The following is a 12,265-nucleotide window of genomic DNA, read 5'->3' on the forward strand; positions in this document are numbered from 1 at the left end:
GAAGTAGATTGTTTGGCAACTTCTCATTAAAAACACACAAAAAACCAAACCAAACCCATTGCCATCGAGTCAATTCTGACTCATAGCGACCCTAAAGGACAGAGTAGAACTGCCCCATATGGTTTCCAAGGAACTCCTGGTGAAACTGAACTGCCATCTTTTGGTTAACAGCCTTAGCTCTTAACCACTGCGACACCAAGGTTTCCTAAAAGCATACAAGCATGCTCAAAGCCCATTTTCCCCAGGAGAAACTAAAAAAAAAAAAATATTACAGAAGGGGGAAAAATGTACACTTATACCTCATTTAAAGAAAAAGATGTGTTCTAATAAAGTTTCTGTAAAGCAAATTACTCATACCAAAACCAAACCCAGTGCTGTCGAGTCGATTCCGACTCATAGCAACTCTATAGGACAGAGTAGAACTGCCCCATAGAGTTTCCAAGGAGCGCCTGGCGGATTACGAACTGCTGACCCTTTGGTTAGCAGCCATAGCACTTAACCACTACGCCACCAGGGTTTCCAAATTACTCATAAGTGATTTTTATTTTACAGCCCTTGTTTTGTCATCATCCTTTTGGAAAAAAATAAAAAGTATCCCCTGAAAATTACAGCCAGTGGTCAAAAAATCACTTTAAGGAAAAACAATAACTTTCTGACAAAATATTAGTACCATACAAAATAATTACATGGTATTAACTTTTTAAAAAGTACAGTCAAAGAATATGATAAGGCTGTGTTGTTCATATTATTTCCACAAGGAAATCCTTAGGGCAATTTAGCTAAGTTCTTCACCAACCTGAAACTTTAAATCCTGTAATTTATAAACTTTTAATTTTTACCTTGGAGTCCCTGGGTGGTACAAACGGTTAAAGCGCTCAGCTGCTAATTGAAAAATTGGAGGTTCAAGTCCACCCAGAGGCTCCTAGGAAGACAGGCCTGTTGATCTATTTCTGAAAAATGAGCCACTGAAAACCCTATGGAGCTCTCATAGTTCTACTCTGACACACAGAGGGTTCATCGTGAGTTGGGATCAACTCAATGACAACTCGTTTTTTTGTTTGTTTTTTGTTTTTAATTTTGACCTTAAAAATATTTTCCCCCACCAAATTAATCAACTGACTACTTTCTAGACATCTTTGCCTGACAATACCTATACCCTCTTCTTGTTCAGGAAATATCACCAAACAATGGCTGAAAGGACCAATATTAGTTGCTATTGTTGTTAGGTGCCATTGAGTCAGTTTCGACTCATAGTCAGCCCATGTACAACAGAACAAAACACTGCCTGGTCCTACTCCATACTCACAATTGTTGCTAAGTTTGAGCCCACTGTTGCAGCCACTGTGTCAATCCATCTCATTGAGGGTCTTTCTCTTTTTCATTGACCCTCTACTTTACCAAGCATGATGTCCTTCTCCAGGGACTGGTTGGTCCCTTTTGATATCATGTCCAAAGTCAGTGAGATGAAGTCTTATCCTTGTTTCCAAGGAGCATTCTAGCTGAACTTCTTCCAAGACAGATTTGTTTGTTCTTCTGGTATTCCATAGTATTTGCCTGTACCATAATTCAAATGCATCAATTCTTCTTCGGTCTTCTTTATTCATTGTCCAACTTTCACATGCATATGAGGTGACCAAAAATACCATGGCTTGGGTCAGGCGCACCTTAGTCCTCAAAGTGACATCTTTGTTTTTTAACACTTTTAAGAGGTCTTTTGTAGCATATTTGCCCAGTGCAGTATGTCATTTGATTTCTTGACTGCTGCTTCCATGGGCATTGATTGTGGATCCAAGTAAAAAGAAATCCTTGACATCTTCAATATTTTTTCCATCTACCAGGGTCTTTCTTATTTGTACAGTTGTGATGATTTCTGTTTTCTTTATGCTGAAGTGTAAACCAACCGAAGGCTATGATCTTGAGTAAGGCTTCAAGTCCTCTTTGCTTTCAAGTCCTCTTTTAAGCAAGGTTGTGTCATCTGCGTATTACAGGTTGTTAATGAGTCTTCCACCAATCCTGATGCCGCGTTCTTCTTACATATAGTCCAGCTTCTTGGATTATATGCTCAGCAATAAGTGACTAACTCTCAGCCCAAAGTCCTTCCTCTGGACTCCCACAGCACAGTGCACATACCCCCACAACAGGAGTTATCCCATTGTAAGCATATGTTTGAGTCTTGTCCTCTATTAGCAGGCACTGAATTCTACAACATCCATGTTTCAGACACCCTTCTATAAAATAGTACCAGGAACATAATATAAACTCCATAAATAAAGATTATCAAGCAGATTGGTAAACTGTGCCTTGATTGACAGGCCTGTTCTCCACCAAATAGCTGGGACGGGGTGTGGTCCTTCATCAGAAGGCAGTAGTGATGCCTAGTGAAACTAACAATGACCAAAATTATGCCTAGTGAACCTGACGCCATGCTCATTGGTGTGGCGTTAGTCAGAGGATACCTAAATTCTCCAAACTGAAGGTTCTGTTCCTAAAAATGTGGAGTGCCACAAAGGAAAGAGCCCCAGGTTTACTTCCACTTTCTTGTCACACAATTTTTATCTTAACTTCTTTGGGCCTCAGTTTCTGAGATAACACCCATATTTTGCCTCTTGCTCAGTATTAATGAAAAGGGATTTGGTAAAGTTTTGTTCTTTTGAGCATCTTCAAAATCAGACCCCCTCTCCATCTCAAACACCATCTCTTTAAGCTCAGCTGTCGTGGTCTCTCACCAGATTCCAAATGCCTGTCTCTCTGAATCCTTTCTCACTCCTCTCTAACACACTTTCCATGCAGAAGTCAACAGTCTTTTAAAAATGCAACTCTAATCATGTAATTATCATACACCCCCAATACTTCAAAGGTACATTACTGCTATTAGAAGAAACACTAAAACCCTTAATATAGCCTAGAACAACCTGCCTGGTGTGGTCCTGCTCACTCCTCCAGTTGTATTTGGTCTTATGCCCCACCCCCCACACACACACATTCTCTGCGTTCTAGCCACACCAACCTTCTTTCAGTCCCTTGAATATATAATGTCCCCTCCCATCTTAACATAAAAAAAAAAAAAAATTTTTTTTTAATTAGCTCCCTGAATATTCTCCTTTCCACCCCCAAATTTCCCCTAGTTGACTCCTACTTATCTCAAGTCATTCAAAAGTCATTTCCTTCCCTTACCTCTCACCTGCCAATGATCTCTCACAGCACCAAGTACTTTTCCTCCAGAGCACATCCCATGCTGTATAGTGAGTTTATTTCTCTGATTATTTGATTCATACCCAGCTCTTCCCTAAACTGTAGCTCCAGGGTAGGGACACCCTTTTACTCACCAATAAGAAATACGGTATACGTTTCAAAAGAGAGGTAACCTTTTAAAACTTGATAATAGAAAATTATAAGAACAATGCTTTTACATGGACATTTTCTACATTTCTTCTTCACTGTATAAGTGTTTCTAAATATTTTTAAAATCCTAGCCAATATGTAAAATCATCATGATGTAAAACACTGGAAGACTAATACATTTTTCTAAAACACAGAAACAAAGCATTCCAAATCAAAAGCATTTGCCTTATGTGAACTTATTCACAGCTTTAGAACACTGTAAAACATGGCTATTAAATCTTAAGCTGAACCTTTTATAGGTTTATGTTAAAACCCAGGAAGCTATAAAAAGATTATAGCACCTATGAAGCAGTAAGAAAACAATTAAAATGTACGACAGAGAAGGATTACAAAGCATATAACAGGGGAATTTATGGCAGTGAAGTTAGTAACAATAAACTAGTTCAGGGTAACCCAGTGTTTAGAAGAAGAAGAAAAAAAAAAGTCAGTTCTTTAATGGTTCACAATTTCTATCTCACCAACATTTACTGTGAACAAAAAGCTCTGGCATGCGGTGAAGAGTTAGTCAAAATATACACATAATTATATTTTAGAGAAAAAAACAGGATACTGATATGTTAAATACGGCATGTGTTTAGTTCTTTCTCCAAAAACACACAATATTGTTTTCTCTGAGTTGGTACCTAACATAAGCATGTTGTAGGTTTTTCTCCTTATTTGAAAATAGCTGGAAAATAAGTACTATGTTTTAAGTCCCCAGCCTTTTCTCAATGGTGCTTAAAGCCCTATTCTAGTTGTAAATCAAAGTAATTAAGTAACTCTTTCCGGCCACAGAAAACTCTAAAAGCACAGAACTGAAGCAGTGATGCCCCATGAGTTTTCAATTACTAACGTACGTCACCTACAGCTTAACTTATCTTAACCGAGGGGTGAGGAATCTGGGCTTGGAGGAGTTGCAGAAGCAGTGGAGAATGTACCTTTAAAAAATGATACTTTGGTTGGAACACCAACTACCACAAGTGCTTTAAAAAGTCCTCCAGGAAACTAACAACTGTTGGGGGGGATATGGAGAAAGTGGAACCCTTGTGCATTGCTGGTGAGAATGTAAAATGGTGCAGTCTATGGAAAATAGTTTGGTGGTTCCTCAAAAAGTTAGGCATAGGATTACCATATGGCCCAGCAATTTTACTCCTAGATATATACCCAGGAAAGAGAGGGACTCAAATAGATAACTGCACACCAATGTTCACTGTAGTACTATTCATAATAGCCAAAAGGTAGAGACAACTCAAGTATCCATCAAGAGACGAATGGATAAATAAAATATGGTATATACATACAACGGAACATTAGTGAGCAATAAAGAGAAATGAAGTTCTAATACATGTTACAACATGGATGAACCTTGAACATTATGCTGAGTAAAATAAATCAGACACGAAAGGATAAACATGTACAATCTCATGTACATGAAATATCTAGAATATGCAAATGCATAAAGATAAAAGTTTATTAGTGGTTACCAGGGGCTGAAGGCGGGGCAGCGGGATATGGGAGTTATTGCTAAAGGGGTACTAAGTTTCTGTTTGGGGTGACATAAAACTTTACAAAATGCATAGTGGTGATGGTAGCACAACATGGTGAATGTAATGTCACTAAATTGAACACCTAAAAATAGCTAAAATGGGAAATTTTTGTTATATATTTTTTACCACAATTTTAAAAAGAAGTCCTTCATGGTAGAAACTGGCCCTACAAGAGACTTTTCTGCCTATACTGTTCAATTAGTATTAACAAATGTACCCTAGGTATCCCTAAGAGTAAAAAGGAAAGACTCAGGACAACAATCAATATGTATGAAGAGCCTACTATATATAGTACAAGAAACCCTTAGATGCAGTGAAACTCAACTGTTCAAAATTCTCCTGAACACAACTCTTCTGACTCTATGTGTTTCCCAATAATGTTCCCTCCAACTAGAATGCTCCATTCATCACTTCTGCCTTTGGCCTCCTTCGAGATTGCCCTAAGAACGCCTCCATCCTCTCATTACTTAAGTACTTTATAACAGTCCCCACAGCAGCACTTAACTCATTCTTTTTCATAGCTATAATCAGGACTTTTCCCTCTCTTTCTTGAAGATATGTGCAAGGTCTAAAATAGCTTTCTATTTTCTACACTGCCTTGCACATTACACATCAACTATTTATAAAAGGTTATAGTGTTAGACTAAAGGGACTTGGTAGGTCTGAGTCTCAACCCCGTCTTTACAGTAAAGCAATCAATGATTGAAATGAGTTGAAATGGCTTCACTGATAAAGCAAACATTTCTTGAGCACCTACAGGTAGCAAGGTCAGAGATGAACTAAGCAAAATTCCTGACCTCAATGAACTCACAATCCAGTAGAGAATGTAATTATAAACAACAATTATCAAAAGAGGAAAAAAAAGATCCACAGTGATATATAAGGTATGAACAAGATCCTATAATAACAAAAAAAGGGCACTTAATTTAACCTGAAGGTAGTTAGTTAAAGGCCTTCACTGAAGAATTCTTTTTTGTACTGGTTAGTCAAAAAGAGAAGGGAAAACAACCCAAAGGTCCATCAACAGATGAATGGATAAATAAAATGTGGTCTATATATACAATATTGTCCAGCCATAAAGAGAAATGAAATTCTGATACATGCTTTGACATGGATAAACCTTGAAAATATTATGCTGAGTGAAATAAGTTAGACCCAAAAGGACAAATATTGTCTGACTCCACTTATATGACATATCTAGACTGGGCAAATGCATGGAGTCAAAGGTTTATCAGTGGTTACCAGGGACTGGGAGGAGAGGGGAGAATGGGAGTTACTGGTGGAGAGGTGCTGAATTTCTGTTAAGGGTGACGAAAAAGCTTGGAAATGGATAGTGGTGATGGTTGCACGACATGGTGAGTGTAATTACTGTCACTGAACTTTACATACAAAAATGGTTGAAATGGCAAATGTTTTGTTATATATATTTCATCACGATAAAAACAAAAAGAGAGAAAAGGGAAGGAAGAATGTAATAAACCAAAGCAACAGCACAAACAAAGGCAGAAAGTATGGCTACACTTCAAAGGATACTGGAGGGTGAGGGGACCCATGGCTGATTTGCCTCTTTTGAAGAAATGAGTAAGGTATTGCATGCAAAAGAAAAAACAATGTATGCTTCCTACTTAAAAAGGATTTTCCTTCTATTTCAGGTAACAGCATATTTGTTTTGTATCATTGGTTAGGGATCAAAAAGAGGCAGCTGGAAATAGCACTGGATTAAAAAAAACCCAGTGCCTTCGAGAAGAATTAGGAAATCCAGGTTCTAGTCCTAATTTTGTCACTAACTACACAATCACTATTCCACACTCGTATGGAAAATGAGATGTTTGAACTAGATTCATTACTGTCTCTTCCTACCTCAAGCGTCCTTCCTGTTAGAATGGAAGGAACAGATTATTACAGATAGTTTCCAGAGTGACTGATACTTTTTTAAAGAAGTAAGATGCCAAAACCATTGGATAAGTTTGTGGGGTAGAGGATATGTGTAAATCTCAAAACATCACCCCACAGTTTATTCATTAATTACTAAGGGAGGAAGGTACTTTAAAATGTAGTATTCTCACCAAAAAATGTTAACCCTGAATCTAATGATGAGGAAACAATCACGAATTCAGATTGTGGAACATTCTGCAAAACAACTAGCCTGGACTCTTCAAAAATGTCAATGTCACAAAGGAAGGTAAGGCAAGGGAACTGTTTAGGTTAAAAGACAAAAAAGACAATTAAATGAATGTGGACTGGATACTAGATACTATGCTTGCACTGATGTTAAATTTCTCAGGTGTGATAATGGCATTGTGATTATTTAGGAGAACATCCTTACACTTAGGAGATACGTGCTGAAGTATTTAGGAGTGAAGTATAATGTCTGCAACCTACTTTCAAATGACCAATGGTTCAGGAAAAAAAAATATATATATATATATATAAATGGAAAAAGATATGAAAACAATGTGGCAAAATGTTAGCAAGTGGTGAATCTAGGTAAAAGGTATAAAGAAATTCCTTGTGCTATTCTTTAAACTTTTCTGTGTTTGAATTTTTTCAAAGTGAAAAGTTGAAGAGCACAGATGAAGGAGAATTACGCAGAGAAGAAAAAGGTGACTCTTCCAAATAGGCGCTATGAGAGACACAGAAGTAGCAATTCAAAGAGTGTAAGGAACTAAGAAGTACAGGTTACAAACTGTAGACATGACTCTAAGTGGTATAAGATTTTAGAGCTCAGCAGGAAGACTTCAGGAAAAAATGGAATTTTAGCAAGGTATTAAAAGCTGAACAGAGTTTTAGACAGGCAAAACTAAGTGCCCTTTCATACAAGAACATGAGCATAGCTATGTTAGCCACAGTATGTGTCTGTAAAAATACTTACACATATATAACATATATATACACAAGGGTATGCATCCACATCCATATATTACATATATGCAGTTACAATCTTAGCCCTTTTGGACTGAAGGTACAAATTTGGCCTGGTGGTAGCGCATGAAGAGCTCGGCTAACTCTGTGAGAGTCTGGACTCTATACAGTGGGCAATGGGGAATTCTTCAAGGTTTCTATGTTTCTCCTAAATAATAAAAGTCATGCTGGCTAATTTAGGAAATACAGAAAAGTAGAAGATGAATATAAAAATCACCCCATTTTTCTCATTAACATTTTGGGACCTTTTCTACTAGTTTTTTTTTTTTTTTAATATATATAGTTTTTAAAACAATTGAGAGCAATGTTACTTTTTTTCACTTAAAATAATCATATTCCCAAGTCATTAAAAACTCTAAATGGCTGCATCACATGTACTTATCCAGATTTGCTTAATTACTGCTCAATGCTAGACTTTTAGATTGTTCATAGTTTAAGGCTATTTTAAAAGATATTTAGATGAACAACTCTTTGTTTTAAGTTTTACAAGCACTTCTGATCATTAGATCGGATTTCTGGAAGCGGAGCTAGCAGGTCAAAAGACATGCAAAAAGTGTCAGGTTCTTAATGTATACTGTAAATTGCTTTCTAGGAAGATGATACCAATTAGCACTCTTATCAGTCTTATAAAAGAGTAACTGTCTCACAGCACATCCTCAGTAATACTCACTTCATTTAACGGTATTTATTGAACACCTATACGCCTGACTCTGTTGTGGGCCAGGAAACCCTGGTGGCGTAGTGGTTAAGAGCTATGACTGCTAACCAAAAGATCAGAAGTTTGAGTCCACCAGGTGCTTCTTGGAAACCCTATGGGGCAGATCTACTCTGTCCTATAGGGTCACTGTGAATCAGAATTGACTCGACAGCAACAGGTTTGGTTGTGGTCCATGGGAATTCAGCAGTGAACAAGACAGTCAAAAGTTCCCGCGTTCTAGTGAGAGAAGCAGACCAAAAAAAAAAAAAAAAAGATAATATAGGGCTAAGGAGGAAAACATAAAGAGCAGAAGGCAGACAGGAAAAAGTGTTGCAGGGGAGGCGCTGAAAATTTAGATAGAAAGGCTATGGACATCCTGCTTCACTGAGTGGTGTTAAAGACCTGAAGAAGGAGGGGAGCAAGCCATAAAGCTATCTGGGGAGGGCACTCCAGGGAGAGGGGATAGTAAGCGGAAAGACCCTGAGGCAAGAGCACACCTAGAGTGCCTGAAGTGTTCCAGAAATGGCCAGGAGGCCTGTGTGACTGCAGCAAAGTGAGCCAGGGGGATTGCTGTAGGAGATGCAGTCTAAGAAGGGGTTCACATCTCATGGTACCTTGATAATTATTACACTGTCATTTTTTCCATCCTGGCTATTTTTCATAGGTAAAAAGACAAGATCTTATTATTTTAACTATAAGAGGTTTTTGATAACGAAACTGTTAAGATGTCCCTTTCCGGTGGTGACAACCTCCGTATGCAAACATGCCTCTCGTTATGGCTCTCCTTAACCTCCCTCCAGAAGAAAACAGGAAACATAAGAACTGCCTGGTGCAGAGCCGTAATCCCACTTCATGGGTGTGAAACTCCCAGGATGCTATAAAATCACCAGTCTTTTCGCCATGCAAAAACAGGAGCTCTGTGTGTTGGCTGCTCCACTGCCCTCTGCCAGCCTACAGGAATAAAGCTAGGCTTGCAGAAGGATGCTCCTTGAGACGGACGCAGCACTAAAAGCACTCTGAATCAAAATGAGTGGGAAACCAATCACATAAATACAGTGTAGTTTTTTTTTAAAGATGGTAAAATGGGAGTTATGTTTGAGGAAGATCAACTTGGCATAGCATGCTTGATGAAATAAACCAGTGGAAACAAAAGAAACAATGTTGGAAGTGTTACAATAATCCAGATTGATTGAATCATTCATTCAAAATGCATTAATGGGGCACCTAAACATAATAGGTCCTGAGCTAAGCACAAATAGCAAGGGATAAAGAAGTAGTAGAAATGGGAATGGAGAGAAAATAACAATTATAAAAAGCATTTCCAAAATGTATCAACTAAATTTGATGACAAGATACAACAACAACAAAGAAAAAGAACACATTTATATGTATTGCAAGTTATTTGCAATCAGGAAGTATGTCTAATTCATCTTTGCATTTCCCAGGTCTTTGAACATTATAGTAATGCTCAATAAATGATTGAAGAGTCAAAGAAAGTTTGTTCAAGTTGGAAAAAGACCATGGAAGAGACAAAATCTTGGGAAATGCTCAATTAGAAATGGAAGGAAGAAATGAGGAATCTTGTCATGGATTGAATTGTGTCCTCCAAAAATATATGTCAACTTGGCTAGGCCATGATTCCCAGTATTACGTGGTTCTCCTCCATTTTGCGATCTGATGTAATTTTCCTATGTGTTGTAAACCTCTGCCTGTGGTTAATGAGGCAAAACCAAACCAATCCCATTGCTGACAAGTTGATCCTTACTCATAGTGGCCCTGTAGAACAGAGCAGAACTACCCCATAGGGTTTCCAAGGCTGTAAATGTTTACAGAAGCAGACTGCCACATCTCTCTCCCATGGAGTGGCTGGTGGGTTTGAACTGCTGACCTTTCAGTTAGCAGCCAAGTGCTTTAACCACTGTGCCACTAAGACTCCTCTTAATGAGGCAAGATTAGGTTATGTTAAAGAGGATTAGGGTGGGATGCAAGTAGAGAGAGGGACCTCATTACCACCAAGAAATAAGAGCCAGGAGTGGAGTGCGTCCTTTGGGCCCAGGGTCCCAGCGCTGAGAAGCTCCTAGACCCAGGGAAAGGTTGATGACAAGGACCTTCCCCCAGGGCCCACAGAGAGAGAAAGCCTTCCCCTGGAGCTGGCACCCTGAATTTGGACTTCTAGCCTCCTAAACTGTGAGAGAATAAACTTTTATTTGTTAAAGTCATCCACTTGTAGTATTTCTGTTATAGCACCACTAGATAACTAAGACAAACCTAAACAGAAAAAGGAAGGGAACAGAACAGCAGGAGGAAAATCAAGACTACTGTGGCATCATGCTGCAAGAGCAAGCTGGAGAAAAAATTAATCCTCACCTTACTTTTAATGGCAGCAAGAAGCTAGAAAGCATGATGACCAAGATCTGGATTTGACAACAAAGGAAGTCATTAGTTGTGACAGTAGGAAGCCAGATTGTAGATGCTTAATTATAAAGCCAGGGGCAATGAAAAGGAAGTAACTAGCTATTCTTCAAGAAATGTTCCAGTAAAAGGGGATAGGAAAAAGACAGATAATGATACCCTAAGACATGGAACTCCGCCATGAAATGCCTACTTATATTAGCCTCTGAACACGCAGTGAGGCAAAGCAACCCTTAAGGGAATACAACATTCAACCTGACTGGGATTCCCAAACTACCAGGTAGGCTGAATGATTACAGGAAAGATCCTCTCCATACCACGTATAAAAAAGGCACCAAAACTATACATTAGCTACTAATATCTGCTTTGTTAAGTGACCTTAAGAGGTCATAGATAAAGTAATGCCTGTTTAGTAATAACTGCTAGTTTGTTGGATATTTAGCACAAGTGAGATAAACCAGCTTACTGCAAATAAGTTTCTTTTTTTCTGTTTTAGTCTCTGTGATTCCTGTTGGAAGCTTTCCTCAAACATCCAGAGATGCCAGACTCCATTCAGATTTAAAGGCAAGGCACTAAAATGCTGGCTGGAACTTCTGTGTCAATTGATGAGCTACACTGTAATGTTGTTGTTGGGTGCCGTCAAGTCAATTTTTGACTCATAGCGACCCAATGTGACACAGCAGAACTACTCCACAGAGTTTTCTAGGCTGTAATCTTTACAGGAACAGATTGCCACAGAGTCACTGGAGGGTTCGAACCACCGACCTTTCAGTTAGCAGCCCAGGGCTTAATGACTACGTCACCAGGGCTCCTTCAAATGGCCAATAAAAACATAAAAAGATGTTCAACATCATTAGTCATTGGGGAAATGCAAATCGAAACCACAATGAGGTACCACTTCACTCCCACTAGGATGTTAATAATAATAACCAGACAAAAACAAGTGTTAGCGAGGGTGTGGACAAATTGGAGACCTCATACATTGTTGGTAGAATTGAAAAATTGAGCAACAACTTTGCAAATTGTTTGGCAGTTCCTCAAAAGTTAAACATAGAATTACAACATGACCCAGCAATCCCAATCTTAGATATACACCCAAAAGAATTGAAAGCATGTGTCCACACAGAAACTTGTACATGAATGTTCACAACAGCATTATTCATAAAAGCCAAAAAATGGAAACAACACAAATGTCCATCAGTTGATGAACGGATAAACAAATTATGGTATATACATACAAAACCAAAAAACCAAACCCGTTGCCATCGAGTCAATTCCAACTCATAGCGACCCTATAGGACAGGGT

At 38.4% G+C, this 12,265-nt stretch overlaps 1 protein-coding gene and 1 pseudogene across 9 annotated transcripts in view; one reads left to right on the forward strand and one right to left on the reverse strand.

Moving 5' to 3' along the window:
* Positions 1 to 12,265, reverse strand: part of CNNM2 (cyclin and CBS domain divalent metal cation transport mediator 2) — a 176,152-nt gene that overhangs the window by 150,772 nt on the left and 13,115 nt on the right. The gene's annotated exons all lie outside the window — the stretch shown is intronic.
* On the forward strand, positions 8,810 to 9,556 carry LOC135227900 (small ribosomal subunit protein eS27-like; annotated as a pseudogene).

Source organism: Loxodonta africana, chromosome 16 (assembly GCF_030014295.1).
Source record: "Loxodonta africana isolate mLoxAfr1 chromosome 16, mLoxAfr1.hap2, whole genome shotgun sequence".
NCBI classification, from domain to species: Eukaryota; Metazoa; Chordata; class Mammalia; order Proboscidea; family Elephantidae; genus Loxodonta; species Loxodonta africana.